We start from the raw sequence: 7,500 nt of genomic DNA on the forward strand, positions 1-7,500 counted from the left end.
AATTGATATTCTCAGTTTAATTTCCCTTGTAACATCATTGTGGGTCAGCATCTTGGCGGGCGCTTTTTATTTTCTCCTTTACTGGAAGAAGGTTAACCAAATAAGTATTGAAGAATACTGGTTAACCTCCTTCCCCTCCCCTCACACACACATACCAGAGACGGGTAACCCAAGAGCAGTCTCCAAGGTCGTCAGAACGGGGAGACCTTAGTAAGACTTAGGTAGAGGTTGCATCAGCATTTCCATGAATAGTTTTTTGTGCCTAGTAATAGTTTGACAAGGCTTTTGTAGAGGTTGAGTTAGTAGTATTTCCATTGGTAGTTTAATGAGACTAGTGATAATTTGGCAAGGGTCTCTCTCTCTCTCTCTCTCTCTCTCTCTCTCTCTCTCTCTCTCTCTCTCTCTCTGTTTACTTCCTTTCCTCCTTTCTTATGAATTTGCCTCCCCTTTCCTTCCACTCCCCTTCCTTCCTTTCTTCCTTCCTTCCTTCATCTCCCTCCTTTACTCTTTACCTCCCTCCCTCATTCCTTCCTTCCATTCCTCCATTGCTTCCCTTCCCCCTACCCTTCCTTCCTTCCTTCCTTCATTCCTTCCTTCCTTCACTCTTTACCTCCCTCCCTCATTCCTTCCTTCCATTCCTCCCTTTCCTTCCCCTTCCCTCCTTCCTTCCTTCACCTCCCTCCTTCATTCCTTCCTTCCTCCCTCCTTCCTCCTTCCTTCCTTCACCTCCCTCCTTTCCTTTACCTCCTCCCTTCCTTCCATTCCTCCTGTCCTCCCTTCCTCCGTCCCTCCCTCCCTCCCTCCACAATCACCGGTAAAATCCAGTTCTGCAAACCTAACACAATATGATGAAGGAGGAAGAAGAGGAGGAGGAGGAGGAGGAGGAAGACTTTGAGGAAAGTTGAGAAAATAGAATAGATGTAGAAAAAAAGAAAAATTAACGAGGTGGAGGTTTAAAAATAGACAAAAATAAAGAAAGGAAGAATAAAAAGGAAGAGAGAGAGAGAGAGAGAGAGAGAGAGAGAGAGAGAGAGAGAGAGAGAGAAGGAAGAGGAAGGTAATACACAGGGTAACGGGTCGCCATCCACAACTTTCACTTTGCATGACTGGTAAAATTCCTCCTCCTCTTCCTCCTCCTCCTCCTCTTCCTCCTTCACCTTTTTGTGTCAGACTTAAACCAAAAGAGATCATTACTACGTCCTCCTCCTCCTATTCCTCCTCTCCTCCTCCATCTCTTTCTTTTTCTTCTTCTTCTTCTTCTTCTTCTTCTTCTTCTTTTCCTCCTCCTCCTCCTCCTGCCCGCTCCGCATTTGCCAGGCTTCTCCGCGCCAAGACAAGCAATTGTTAGAAGCAGATCAATGGACTCAAATGGGTCACTTTTGAAGGTCAGGACGAGACTTAATCGTGCTTGTGCGTGTGTGAGTGTGTGTGTGTGTGTGTGTGTGTGTGTATAGCATAGAGACACACACACACAGATACACACACACACACACACACACACACACACATATGGTCACCACGTGTCTAAGATGACGTCAGCGACAAAGATTAAGGAGAAAGATAACACTAAAATGAACGTTGACAAGATAACAATGGCCCGCTTATCTTGGGGAGGAGGAGGAAAAGACAACAATAATGCTTAAAGTTCGATATAATAGGGAGAAAATTATTGAATTGATAAATGAAACAATGGGGAGGAAAGGGGAGAGGAGAGGAAGAGAGAGGAGGAGGAGGAGGAGGTGGACGACCCTTGAAAAAAAAACCCACATATATAATGAAATGATATACGAAAAATAAATGAATGAAGGAATTATTAAGTGAAAAGCAGGAATAAATAAATAAATAAATAAAGGGGGAAGGGAATGAATGAATGAGTGAAGGAAGGAAGGAAGGAAGAAATAATAGAAGATGGTAAGAAGGAATAGACTGATATAGAATAAAAAAGAAATAAAGAAAGGACAGAAAAGGAAGAAGCGGAGAGAAACAGGAATGAGAGAAAAATGAGAAAAGGTGACGAATGTGAATGGACGAGGAGAAAGAAGAGGAGGAGAAGGAAGAGGAGGAGGAGGAGGAGGAGGCTATGAGAGAGGAAATGAAGTTGTTTATCAATAAAAATAGCGAAATGGGGATTCCCAGAAATATTGACGGCATGTGTCAGCATCGGGAGGAGGAGGAGGAGGAGGAGGAGGAGGAGGAGGAAGAGGAATAGGAAGAGAAAGAGGAAAAGGAAGAAGAGGAAGACGAAGAAGCACCAATAATAATAATAATAATAATAATAATAATAATAATAATAATAATAATAATAATAATAATAATAATAATAATAATAATAATAATAATAATAATAATAATAATAACAATAAAAAAAGGAACCTTGTGTCCTTTAATGCCTCAAAAACCCAATTTCTCCACTTATCAACTCGACACAATCTCCCAAACACCTATCCCCTATTCTTCAATAACTCAGCTGTCACCTTCAACACTAAACATCCTCGGTCTATCCTTAGCCCAAAATTTCAACTGGAAACTTCACATCTTCTCTCTCACTAAATCAGCTTCCTCGAGGTTAGGCGTTCTGTATGCCATACATTAATAAACTTGTTATTATTATTATTATTATTATTATTATTATTACACACACACACACACACACACACACACACACACACACACACAGATAAGGTTGAGTCACCCACGTGCTCGGACGGTCAAGGTCAATCAGCCTTTATCTGGTCTCTCAAGTAAGATAGACACATACCAATTTGTACGCCTCGAGTAGGGTATAGACTCCAATCTGTACGCGTCGAGTAGGGTACATACGCCAATCTGTACGCGTCGAGTAGGGTACATACGCCAATCTGTACGCGTCGAGTAAGGTACATACGCCAATCTGTACGCGTCGAGTAAGGTACATCTGCCAATTCGTACGCCTCGATTAGGGTACATGCACCAATCTGTACGCGTCAAGGTACATACGCCAGTTTGTACATAATCACTGTCCGAACTCCTGCGTACTAATATCAAAGGGGAAAAACAACTACAAATTGAGAAATGAAAATGAGGAATAAAAAAAAAAAATAAAAGGAAAAAATAAACTATACACAAAATATATGAGAAAAAGAGGAGGAAGAGGAAGAACATAGGGAAAAGCGTAAGGAGGAGAACACAAAGGTACACAAAGGAAGAACAAACAACAGCAGACCTGATGGTACTTACGAGGACGAAGATGAGAAGGAAGAGGAGGAGGAGGAGGAGGAAATACGAAGATAAGAGAAGCTATGACGAGATGAAATCGAAATAGAAGGGAAAGACCGAAAAGGAGGAGGAGGAGGAGGAGGAGGAGGAGGAGGAGGTTGACAGATTAAAACTTGGCAGGAGGAGAAGATGAGAAGGTGTGTGTGTGTGTGTGTGTGGGTGTGTGTGGGTGGGAGGGTGTGTTTATGTATTTTGAGAGAGAGAGAGAGAGAGAGAGAGAGAGAGAGAGAGAGAGAGAGAGAGAGAGAGAGAGAGAGAGAGAGAGAGAGAGAGAGAGAGAGAGAGAGAGAGAGAGAGAGAGAGAGAGAGAGAGAGAGAGAGAGAGAGAGAGAGAGAGAGAGAGAGAGAGAGAGAGAGAGAGAGAGAGAGAGAGAGAGAGAGAGAGAGAGGGAGTGTTGATGATAATAAATACTGCGTGAGGGAGTTATATTAAGAAAAAGGAGGAGGAGGAGGAGGAGGAGGAAGAGGAGGAGGAGGAGGAGGAGGAGGAAATACCAAGGTGAGGAAGAAAATATTAAGAGGATGTTACAGAAATAGAAGGAGATGATTAAATTGCTCGAGAGGAGGAGGAGGAGGAGGAGGAAAAAGAGGAATGGTAAAAGAAGAAAGAGGAAGAAGAAAAGAAACAAAGAGAAAAGAAGAAAAAATGAAGAGGAGGAGGAGGAGGAGGAGGAGGAAACCATGCGGGGAGGGTAAGGAATGCTTCGAGACTTGTTGACGTTAGACTGCCAGATAGGGCTTCCTCTCCTCCTCCTCCTCCTCCTCCTCCTCCTCCTCCTTCTCCTCCTCCTCCTCCTCCTCCTCTGACGCAACCTGTTTTTCCATATCTTCCAATGATCTTATACATTTGCTCTTTCATAACCCGTATACTCCTCCTCCTCCTCCTCCTCCGCCTCCTCTCCTTCTTCTGCGTCTTTTCTTTTTCTTCTTTTTCTTCTCCTTCTTCGCTTTCTTTTTCTTCTTCCCCTTTCTCTTCCTCCGTGCAGCTTTGGTTCTTTTATTTCAAGATCTGATTTTTTTTTTTTTTTTTTTTTTTAATGTGCAGCAGGTATCGCCGGTAGGGTCTCGAGGGTTGAGGTCCATAATATCAACCTCCTCGACATTTATTTCAAAAGGTTCTCGCAGAAGTTGTCGGGGTTTCCATGGGTGGTTCCCTGTCCCTGGCGGTAGTTTTGCAAGGCTTCCGCGCTCTGAACGGGTTAAACACTCATGACAACCAGACGTGGCTCCTCTCATGCCTTGAAAAACGTTTGTGAACAGAGCCCTAAACGTTTGATAATTCGAGTGTTATTAAAAGCGTCTTCTATAGAACACTGATCAGCTCTAGATCACTGGCCTGGATATGAATCTGATCTGGATTCGCTCTGGGGAAATAGACGCCTGGAGCCAGAGCAACAGATCAAAACACACACACACACCACAGGGTATATAACTCTGTGACACACACACACACATGCGTATACCTATGGAAGATTAAAAGACGCAATAAATAGTAATATTGTAATACTAATGCCACATAATCTATAAACCCAAGTCATAACAAAGGGTGTGGCCTGTATATCTCCCACAATTCTGTTGGGTAATATTTTACATCTTTACTGCCTACAAAACCATTTCTGCAACATTATCTTATTCTATTATATGCTCCTCACTCATTATGGGAGGCGCTCTTGGGTTGTATACTCGAAATAAAGTCGGAGGAGATGCGCCGGATCAGTGATCTAAGACGGATCCTTGTAAATAGATGTCGGCGCCGGCCTGTCACTGGCTCATCGGGTGCTACTCCTGCTTGGCCCAGACTGCCCCAGCTGCTCCTCTGGACTGAATTAGGGATGATTTCACTCTTTTTTTTTTTTTTACGTCCTAAAATAAGAAGTCTACCGAGTTTGTGGAGGCACTGCAGGACAGACACCGGAGTTTTTGAGCTCAAACCGAATCATCCGCCACTGGAACAAACATCCTGTATAAGTAGTTATTGTGACAGCGATCAGGTCCTTTAAAAATTGTGTGTGTGTGTGTGTGTGTGTGTGTGTGTGTGTGTGTGTGTGTATGTGTCAGTAAGTAAATATTTATTGCTTTTATATCACACATACATGTCTATGAGATTACATTTCAAAGTAGTGACAGCAACAATCTGTCGAGCCAAAGCTCCATGACAGACGGAGATTAGATTAAACATAGTGGTTGTATACAAGACCATATACAAATACACGTATACTTGACTTGTACGTAATTTAAGTAGGTAAGTAATTGCCTATTACATATATGCTTTATAATAATAATGTTGTGTGTGTGTGTGTGTGTGTGTGTGTGTGTGTGTGTGTGTGTGTGTGTGAGAGAGAGAGAGTTTGAAACGCGTCCTAAACGGGTATATGAAATTATAGTCATAAGGATACAGTGAGAGTGAGGGATATTATGTGCCTGACCGAAATAAGAGGAGGAAGAGAGGAGGAGGAGGAGGAGGAGGAGGAGGAGGAGGAGGAGAGGGGAAATGGTTCTGATGATAAAAACGAGAGAGAGAGAGAGAGAGAGAGAGAGAGAGAGAGAGAGAGAGAGAGAGAGAGAGAGAGAGAGAGAGAGAGAGAGAGAGAGAGAGAGAGAGAGATAGAGAGAGAGAGAGAGAGAGAGAGAGAGAGAGAGAGAGAGAGAGAGAGAGAGAGAGAGAGAGAGAGAGAGAGAGAGAGAGAGAGAGAGAGAGAGAGAGAGAGAGAGAGAGAGAGAGAGAGAGAGAGAGAGAGAGAGAGAGAGAGAGAGAGAGAGAGAGAGAGAGAGAGAGAGAGAGAGAGAGAGAGAGAGAGAGAGAGAGAGAGAGAGAGAGAGAGAGAGAGAGAGAGAGAGAGAGAGAGAGAGAGAGAGAGAGAGAGAGAGAGAGAGAGAGAGAGAGAGAGAGAGAGAGAGAGAGAGAGAGAGAGAGAGAGAGAGAGAGAGAGAGAGAGAGAGAGAGAGAGAGAGAGAGAGAGAGAGAGAGAGAGAGAGAGAGAGAGAGAGAGAGAGAGAGAGAGAGAGAGAGAGAGAGAGAGAGAGAGAGAGAGAGAGAGAGAGAGAGAGAGAGAGAGAGAGAGAGAGAGAGAGAGAGAGAGAGAGAGAGAGAGAGAGAGATTTGGCTGAGGCAGACCTGACTTAACTCAAAACACACTTACCAAATCATAACATGGAGGGAAGATGAGAGAGAGAGAGAGAGAGAGAGAGAGAGAGAGAGAGAGAGAGAGAGAGAGAGAGAGAGAGAGAGAGAGAGAGAGAGAGAGAGAGAGAGAGAGAGAGAGAGAGATTAACCTATTATGTAAATGGTTTATGAGAACGTAGATTATAAAGATGCTGAAACTGGATACAAATCCGATAAAACGTATTCGTTAAAGAAGGAATTAACATACACGGTTATAGACACACGAAGGTAAAGTTTGGGGCATAGGCCATAGCTGCGCGTGGTCTCGCTGCTCATCTCCGTCACATTACGAGTTAGATCATTTTGAGTTAGAGACACGTTAGATAAATGTAAGTATAAAAGGCGGAGATTATCATAGACGATTACAGAGACATAAAATCACAGAGCATCCAACACGATATTAAAAAAAAAGTTAGCTATGAGGAGCTACTTGTCAGATCATTTCAAGTTAGAGACACGTTAGATAAATGTAAGTATAAAAGGCGGAGATTATCATAGACGATTACAGAGACATAAAATCACAGAGCATCCAACACGATATTAAAAAAAAAAGTTAGATACGAGGAGCTACTTGTTAGATCATTTCAAGTTAGAGACACGTTAGATAAATTTAAACTTATAGACGGAGGTTAATATACACGACTACAGAGACATATAAAAACACAAAATACGACACGATATTAAAAAAAAAGTGAAAAGAAGTTAGATAAATACACGCTAAATAACGATATGAGGAGCTACTTCTTCGTAAACTAAGGGAAGGGAAGGGAAGGAAGGTAAAGGGAGGAAAAGAAGGGTGAATGGAAGGGGTAAGAAGGGAAGGAATGCTAACTATTTCCAACATATGTGTCAGGAAGGGAAGTGTGGGCAGTAGGTGGTGGTGGTGGTGGTGGTGGAGCACGTGGAAATGGGTGGTGGTGGTGGTGGTGGTTGGTGGTGGTGGAGCACGTGGAAATGGGTGGTGAGGTGAATGTGGTGGTGGTGGTGGTGGTGGTGGAGGAAACGAAGAAAGAGGATGAAGAGGAGGAGGAGGAGGAGGACAGACGACGACGAAGAAGAAGAAGAAGAAGATGAAGAAAGAA

At 43.1% G+C, this 7,500-nt stretch overlaps 1 protein-coding gene and 1 long non-coding RNA gene across 3 annotated transcripts in view; one reads left to right on the forward strand and one right to left on the reverse strand.

Moving 5' to 3' along the window:
* The window catches only part of LOC126987045 (sodium- and chloride-dependent glycine transporter 1-like), a 57,769-nt gene that overhangs the window by 14,215 nt on the left and 36,054 nt on the right, over nt 1–7,500 (forward strand). The window lies entirely within an intron of this gene.
* LOC126987049 (uncharacterized) overlaps nt 4,744–7,500 on the reverse strand; it is a 26,819-nt gene continuing 24,062 nt past the window's right edge. Inside the window, exon 3 of the long non-coding RNA XR_007740127.1 lies at nt 4,744–5,201. This is a non-coding gene — a long non-coding RNA (uncharacterized LOC126987049). The remainder of the gene's footprint in view (nt 5,202–7,500) is intronic.

Source organism: Eriocheir sinensis, chromosome 63 (genome assembly GCF_024679095.1).
Source record: "Eriocheir sinensis breed Jianghai 21 chromosome 63, ASM2467909v1, whole genome shotgun sequence".
NCBI classification, from domain to species: Eukaryota; Metazoa; Arthropoda; class Malacostraca; order Decapoda; family Varunidae; genus Eriocheir; species Eriocheir sinensis.